Below are 9,644 nucleotides of genomic sequence, written 5' to 3'. Positions count from 1 at the left end.
GACCGGACCGTTTTCTTCGCAGGTTCCCGGTTGAACAAAAAATAATGTAACAGAAAATAAATCGTAGCTTTCAATAATAATCAACATACTTTTATCAAGCTACAATATTTGAATAAGATATTTTTAAGTAAATTTAAAAAAAAATATCACTTAAATTTGATAATTGAGTGTATTTTTCAAATGTGGGCAACATTATATAAATTTAAAACAAATTGGATTTTGTAACTTTAAAATTGATTTGTACAAAATTCAATATTTGAAATTAGAATTTCTTGAATATACTCAATCATTAGCCCTTATAAATTCGGAGCACCTCAAAAGTTTTTATAATTTAGCTATTCGTACGAGAAAAATCTTTGTAAATTTTAACTTGAATTAACTATTATCACAAAAACATGTCTTTGAGGGGGAGAGGTAGGAGGCCGCGCAAGGGAAGAGATAGATCTACCATCAATGTCACAAGCGAATCGCCAGAGCCTTGTATAATGTCGTGGACAAGAATAGGACAAAGCAGAGAAAAAGAACACTGAAACAAATAGTAGATACATCATCAAGGTAACCGATCCAACTTTTTTCTACAACTGAATATGGTCGTTATATTATGATCGGTCTATGTGAATAATAGATCTAAGCCCGATTTTGTGTTTTTCTTAACATTAATTTAATTCTTAATTATTATCCCGTACTATTTAATATAATAGAAAAATACCGTTTTATTATTTATTAGTACATATCTTTAGAACAAGATTTTAAACATTTTTTGAAATTTTGTAGATTATTTTTAATTACAATATTTAAATCATGAATCATTCATCCTTGTGTAAATAATTATTCTGCAACATAACTCATTGAAAAATGTATTAGATTAATATTTTAGCGTATGTTTTGTGAAGAACGATGTAATCATTTTTTCAACTTCAAAAAGCTACACTACTCATATATGTTCCATGTTTATGACAATGAATATATTAGAATAAAAACTTTTTATATGTTTATGCTTTAAATTTTATTATTTTCGATATTGTAATGCCTAAAAGATATCCACTGTATTTTTTATTTAAAAAGGAAAAAATAAAGTACCTTCTTTGTGATAAATTTTTTATAGGAATTAATTTTTATTAAATTTTATGGACTCTTTTAAATACGATATTAAGGTTTATTAGTTATTTAGTATCTGTTGATGCTTTAAATATATTTTCGTAATTTGTGTGTTATGTGCAACATTTAAAATACAGCTTTCATTGAAGTTTAAATACGGGTAACAAGAAATGAAAGGAGGTGAACTCACCCCTTAACAAGAACCAGTCTCAACACGTTGAAGCCCACTCACCACCCAACTACAACCAGTACCACCACCAGCGTGAAATTAGTTTTACTAATGCAGTTGATAAGATGACAACAGCCATAACCTCTCTGACGAAAATCCTCGAAAAACAAACACAAATGGCTTATCCACTGTACGCTGTTAATAGAACTAGATCGACAATCCATACATAGAAAATTTAGCTATTAATAATACGACAAATATCAATAATTCAAAAACTAATAACAAAGTTGACATAGATAAAATAATGAACAAATTCATTTGATCCCAAGAATATCATAAAACAGTTGTACAACCCAACCTACACAAATTCTCCCCTAGCAACAATTTTGATAAGCACGCAAACGACGTTACTCTCAAGGATCTCTTCAAACCAAATGTCTCCCCACGAGGATCATCTGAATTAGATTGGAATTCAAATACGGGAATATATATTGGTAAAAAGGGTACCTCATCATTTGCATTGCTGGGGCGTTCATGTGGCCCGAAAATTCCATAGGTATGTGTAAAAAACTATGAACTTGTATTGTAATGACATTGTTTAGTATTACTGTTTTTAATTTTATTGTTTAACTACACATGATGATGGCTTCGTGTTTGCAGTGGGTGCCATTAGTTTTAAACCATCGGAGGACATGATTCTAACGACGGATGAGCTTGCTTGTGCCGCTCATATTTTTGGCCCGAATTTAAAGTTCCAAGTTAATCGGTAAATCCTTATAACACTATTCGATTTGATGTAAGCCTATTTTATACTTTGGTAACAACAATTTCCTGAACTAAATATTTGCATGTGTATTCGTAAAGGGATGAAGTACTGATGTCAACTCGTACCTCATATGCAAATAGGGAAAGTTTAGCCACGTTAATTCCAAGAGAACAAATCATCCAACATGTAAATATTTATTTTTTATTATTTAACATGAAAAGTACAAAATGTTAATGATATGTATTGTAAGATTAAAAATATACAAATGTATTCGTTTGTAGGTTATAGATTCCCTTACTTGCATTCTCACACAAGAGCATAAAAAGCTTAACAAATTGTCATCCATATGATTTCTGCCAACAACCTTTTCGGTAAGTTTCAGTACAAAAATACCCCGAGAAAATTTGTATTTGATATTTTTTTTGTTTAAGTTTCAAGCAACATATGAATAATTTTATGTCATATTTTTTTATGACAATATAATCAGCAACTAGCACTTACATGGACCAAACCACCCAATCAACTAAGAGAACAATATGCAGATAACTACATGTATAAGATTGAGTACTTGTCAAGGGTAAGTCGTTTAAATTTTAGAAAATAAAATATGATTTATTTAATCCTAATTGTATGTTTATCTTAATAGCATAAACTCACAATCCTCATTCTTTTGTAAATAAGATTTTTGTCCCCATCAATGACTTCAATGAGCATTAGTTCCTGATGATCGTAGACATGAAAAAAGAAAAGATCTTTGTGCTTGATTCTTGTAAAATACCAGATAGAAACTATAGTAGGCTATTATCAGTTGAAACTATGGTAAGTAGTCTAGTTTTATTTTTTTAAAAGTAAAATTAATTTTTCAACTTTTATTCTCTATTAATTTTGAATGTTTTGTATATAACAAAAAAAAAACACCATATCGTTCGAAATTACGATTTGAATTTGTATTTTAACATCATTGCTATATTCGGTTTGTAAGTGATTTAGTAGTTTGTTTAATTTGAAATTAAGGTTCATTTGCTAACACTAATATCAAATTAATAATTTTTAAATTTTTTATAATCTAACCATTTTAGACCGGTAATAAAAATCAACCCGTTACATTGCTTGCACTACACAGTATCCAACCATATTTTATGTCACACAGGCTATATTCATTGAACAAACGTTAGAACACAAATCTTTCTACAATTCTAGTGAAATCACTGTACCTCGGATTTCTAAGTTTCGTATCGTGGAACCGTCTGACCTGCCACAACAGAGGAAAGGCTCGTAAGTAATATTATTTTAAAAAAGATTTTACTTGCATGTTTATTAAGTTTGTTATGTACGAATCATGTGTTCAGTTAAACTGATAAAGTAGTACAATCACACATTTAAATAAACAGTAATGACTGCTGTATCTAGGTTGCTCAATGGATAAAAGAGTGCGGGTGGACTGATAATTTTGGCATCACGGTAACCAATCTTATTCATTTTCTAAATTTTTTATTATTATTAGGAAAAAATGTAATATATATATATATTGCTTCGTACTTTTTAAAATTATTAGGTCTATGACAATGATAGGATGAGACTAGCAATTGACTTGGTTAGCAAGGAATTCAATATGAAGAAGTCAGAAGTTATGGATAAGGCACATGCATATATGAAAGATATACTACAAAAATAGTCACGACTGCAAAAGGATTGAAGTTTTTTTTTATTTTCATTCCATTTTATATTTGCTGAGACACGTCATATTTTGTTATGCATTTTTTAGCTTAAGTCGTTCTTTTATTATAGGATATTTTGTTCTCTAATCGAACCTACTGTTGAGTCATTTGATGTTTATTTCTGTGTTTAATAAAAGAACTAATACCATTTAACTTTAATTTTAAGCTTTCAAGATAAATTGAAAGATATAACTTTTATGCATTACATAATTTGAAAGATACTTATTATATAGCTATCTAATAATATTCTGAACTTAAAGTAACTCTTGTTTTTGGATAGTATTCAAATGATGAACATATTAATAAGAAGATTCACATTCGATTATGAAGATCAATCTCATCCTGAACATATGATATCATTTTTTCTAAAAATGTAAAACCAAGCAATAAAGTATACTTTAATTAATGCGTACATTAAAATAAATGTGAATTGTATATAGTAGCAGCCACACGTGGAATTGCAATGGCGGCCTTTTGTCTAAATGTACTATATTACACTGCGACTTAAATATGTAAATTAGTAGTTAAAAAACTTACATTTATGTGCTGTTTTTTATTAATTTAGTTCAAAATAATAAATTTTGAAATTATCATTAACGCTCATGTTATTGTAAATCATTTTGAAAGCAATCAAGTACATTCGTTAGTAACCTTAGAATTGAATATGATATACTTTTATCATGTTTTAGAACCACGACATTTTAATTTAAAATTAATAGGATTATTTTTATCACAAAGGTACGCATATTCTCTTGATTTGTGCTTTGATAGTGTGGGATAGGTCGTTACATGTTAATTATAGTAGAAGTTGGGGAATAATTAGTTGCATATAAATCGTGCTACCACGGTGGTATAGGTTTTAAAAAATAAAAGGTTACACATGCTACCTGGAACAAATTATATACAATTTAGATACTTTTTACATAATTTGTGATTTTAATCAGAAATACATAATTGAGATTTACCTAGAAGATATATCACAAACAGCATCTTGCACGGTGATGATTTCATTCTGTGCGGTTTTCTTTTCCATCTCTTTTTTTGCGTTGAATTTAATCTAAAAAAAATAAAAACACATAAATAATGTCAGATTGATAATTAAATAAGTTAACAATCAGATAAAATTTTATAAATAATTGCTAACAAGTGGACATAAAAAAAGGTATGGTATGGAACGAATAAATTAAAAAAAAGCAAGGAATTCAATATGAAGAAGTCAGAAGTTATGGATAAGGCACATGCATATATGAAAGATATACTACAAAAATAGTCACGACTGCAAAAGGATTGAAGTTTTTTTTTATTTTCATTCCATTTTATATTTGCTGAGACACGTCATATTTTGTTATGCATTTTTTAGCTTAAGTCGTTCTTTTATTATAGGATATTTTGTTCTCTAATCGAACCTACTGTTGAGTCATTTGATGTTTATTTCTGTGTTTAATAAAAGAACTAATACCATTTAACTTTAATTTTAAGCTTTCAAGATAAATTGAAAGATATAACTTTTATGCATTACATAATTTGAAAGATACTTATTATATAGCTATCTAATAATATTCTGAACTTAAAGTAACTCTTGTTTTTGGATAGTATTCAAATGATGAACATATTAATAAGAAGATTCACATTCGATTATGAAGATCAATCTCATCCTGAACATATGATATCATTTTTTCTAAAAATGTAAAACCAAGCAATAAAGTATACTTTAATTAATGCGTACATTAAAATAAATGTGAATTGTATATAGTAGCAGCCACACGTGGAATTGCAATGGCGGCCTTTTGTCTAAATGTACTATATTACACTGCGACTTAAATATGTAAATTAGTAGTTAAAAAACTTACATTTATGTGCTGTTTTTTATTAATTTAGTTCAAAATAATAAATTTTGAAATTATCATTAACGCTCATGTTATTGTAAATCATTTTGAAAGCAATCAAGTACATTCGTTAGTAACCTTAGAATTGAATATGATATACTTTTATCATGTTTTAGAACCACGACATTTTAATTTAAAATTAATAGGATTATTTTTATCACAAAGGTACGCATATTCTCTTGATTTGTGCTTTGGTAGTGTGGGATAGGTTGTTACATGTTAATTATAGTAGAGGTTGGGGAATAATTAGTTGCATATAAATCGCGCTGCCACGATGGTGTAGGTTTTAAAAAATAAAAGGTTACACATGCTACCTGGAACAAATTATATACAATTTAGATACTTTTTACATAATTTGTGATTTTAATCAGAAATACATAATTGAGATTTACCTAGAAGATATATCACAAACAGCATCTTGCACGGTGATGATTTCATTCTGTGCGGTTTTCTTTTCCATCTCTTTTTTTGCGTTGAATTTAATCTAAAAAAAATAAAAACACATAAATAATGTCAGATTGATAATTAAATAAGTTAACAATCAGATAAAATTTTATAAATAATTGCTAACAAGTGGACATAAAAAAAGGTATGGTATGGAACGAATAAATTAAAAAAAATTAAAATAAAATAAAATTGGGCACCAAAAATATTATTAAAAAAATTTACATTACGACCTCTTTGAACTACTCCTAGTTGCACGACCAGTCATGGTGTCACGTTATTCGTAACGTGAGTGCTGAAAAGGAGTGGATAACAGGAAAAAATAAAACAAGTTAATAAAAGAGCTGAATATTACACACATTACTCTAACAGTTATTTATAATGTTTTACATACTCGTTTGAAATTTAAAAAGTTATACTCTCTAAACAATAGGAGGTTTAAGTTAGATTTCTCTTTTTATTTTTAAATTACATCGACCACACATACAAAATTTGTTACAAGATTTTTTCGGTGGCCTTTAACAATATTCAAATTTAAGTTACTTTTTGCACAAGGTGGCAAACCGTTAAAATTTCAATTTAAAAACGTTGCCTTTCAAATTTTATTTTAAATTTTAAATATAATTCAGATAAATTAACTGATCAATTTCACCGTAAATTAAAATCTAAATTGATCATTTAATAAAAAAAAAGTTAAACATCCATTTTTTATAATTTTTATCATTTCAGAAGAATATATTATATTAATTAACAAACGACTTAATTGCAATATTAATATTATGTTTACAAATTATTGGACCTTTATAATGAACTCTATTTTGTAACTTTTTTCTATTTATCCAATTCATTCAAATCATGTACCTGTTATTGCTTAAAAAAAATCACTGTTGAAAAATAAAAGTGTATACTATATTTAGAAGAGCATGATAACTCTAAATACGTTTTGAACACATGGCTGTATTCAAGTGGCATTCGAACTAAATTAGAAGAGAATCATAGCTTCAGCTGCTTCATAAATGTTTTTAATCAAATAATTTAATGTCAACTAATTTCAACTGAATGAAACGAATTAATTATTTTAAAATTTCAAAACGGCGATTAAGTTATTATTCGATAACAATAGAAATTGATATATTTAATTTTTAGCATGAGTATTTTTGGCATGAGTATTTAATTTTTTTTGTTTATATTTTTTGTTGTTGGTAGAACAAACAAAGACCCTCATATCAGAACTAACTAATAGGAGTTAGAAAAAATTGCAGCATATCTACATTTGCTTAAGAAAATAAATAAAAATAAAAAATTCAACCAAATCTTATTTTCAAGGAACCCAGGAAAAAAGAATAAGAAAGCAGGAGTTGGAAAGCACTGACGGCGGGCGAGATCGACGGACGGGCGGTGGCAGTGGCTCGAAGAGAGGCTAAGGTTGGAGAAGGTGGAGTGGTTGAAATCAATAAATCATTCACAAAGTTAAAAACAGCAACAGCAGCAAAGCCAAATATCAATTAGTCATCCATAATTCCATAGCTAAAATCAATAAGGCAACACACTACCATCATCTCTCAACAGGTCCCAATCAAAAATACCATTACCAACACCAAAACATACTGAACAACATCCAAGAATCAAGACCAATTAGCAACAAAAATAAAAAAGCAGCAACAATTAATCACCTTAAACCAAAAATCAGTAAATATATCAATTAAAATTTAAAAGCAGCATACTCACTTCCTCATCAATTAAAAAGAGCAGCAGCGGAGTAACAAATCCATTTTTAACAAAAAAAATTAACAATACACGGTGAGCAGATCCAACCCTCAGCCAAACAACGTGCCGAGCAACAAGAGAATTGCTGGGTTCGAGACATAGGGAAGGAGGAGGCCACGGAGGTGCCGACAATGATAGACGGTGGCGGCAGAACCCTAATTTTTTGTTAAATGTAGAACACTATGTTTTCATTTTTCAATCTAAGCTTTTCAATTCTTCACAAAGAGGGGGGTATTAGGGGAAGGGGCACGGGGCAAAGGGGTGGGTTAGGGTGACGCGTTTAAGCGTTTATTTCTTTTTCTTTTTTCTTTTTTTTGTTAAAACTCAAAACGACAACGTTTTATAAGAACCTGTCGATTCCTGATCCGGTCCAATCTGCAGGTAACCGGCCGGTTCAACAGTTTTCAAACGCTATTTAATTTGGCGGTTTCATACATTGGACCAGATCGTTTAATTCGCCGGTTCCCGGTTGAACAAAAAATATTGTAACAGAAAATAAATCGTAGCTTTCAATAATAATCAACATACTTTTATCAAGCTGCAATATTTGAATAAGATATTTTAAGTAAATTTAAAACAAAAAAATATCACTTAAATTTGATAATTAAGTGTATTTTTCAAATGTGGGCAACATTATGTAGATTGAAAACAAATTGGATTTTGTAACTTTAAAATTGATTTGTACAAAATTCAATATTTGAAATTATAATTTCTAGAATATACTCAATCATTAGCCCTTATAAATTCGGGGCACCTAGATCATAGATAGTCAAAAGTTTTTATAATTTAGCTATTCGTATGAGATAAATCTTAGTTAATTTTAACTTGAATTAACTGTTGTAACACCCTAACTACCAAAGCTCGCACTTCCGGCTGCGCGACTCTGATAGTTCGGACATTATGACGACACTTATATTAATTAATACTAAAATATGAGCCTGTTTAAAACTTTAAACCGCAATACCGCTCCCAAAGATACTTTCGTTCGATAACGTACATCCATAAATACCATACAACTTACAAAAACTCATAAAGAGTACATCCATATATATACATAAATATATATAAATAATATTACATATAATATACACACCCAAACAATGTCACATAAATGCATATGATGCATGCCTGTCCCTAGTGGCTGATGATATCATCTGTCGATTACCAAGCCAACCCGACGTGTTCGGTAGCTAACCCGGACACAGTCTCTCTGTTGCGCTTTATTATCATTAGAGGGTATCTGCGCCCTGTCGCCATTAGAGGGTATCTGCGCCCTGTCGCCATTAGAGGGTATCGGTGCCCTGTCACCCTTACAACCAGAGAGAAAACACAAGCATACTCGCATACAACATTCATCTCAGCCATCCGACTTAAATTCACAATTCATTCGATTGCATACATGCATTTATACTCAACCATGGATCACCATCCATCTCAGCCATCCGGCTCACGGTTCAATCCAGAACCATCCAATTTATCAATAAATACAGCCCTTCGGCTTAAGTTCATAATTCATAATCAGCCATACGACTCACAACTCATTCGACAATCAGCCATAGTTCAATAGCATACACGGCCATTCCGGCTCACAACAAAGCAACACTTCCACCATTCAACATCATCAAATTCATAAAACCGGCATTTAAGCCATAAATCACTTTTCTCAAGCCATTTCACTTTGAAATCAAATTTCAACTCTTTTTAGCCTTGGCCTTAAAGATCTCATTTCTCAAATCATCTCAGGCTCATAAGCCAAATTTACTCAAAGTGAGTTCCCTTTTTAAAACAAAGCCACT

This window comes from Arachis ipaensis, chromosome B10 (assembly GCF_000816755.2).
Source record: "Arachis ipaensis cultivar K30076 chromosome B10, Araip1.1, whole genome shotgun sequence".
NCBI classification, from domain to species: Eukaryota; Viridiplantae; Streptophyta; class Magnoliopsida; order Fabales; family Fabaceae; genus Arachis; species Arachis ipaensis.
Note: the sequence above shows the minus strand (reverse complement) of the source record.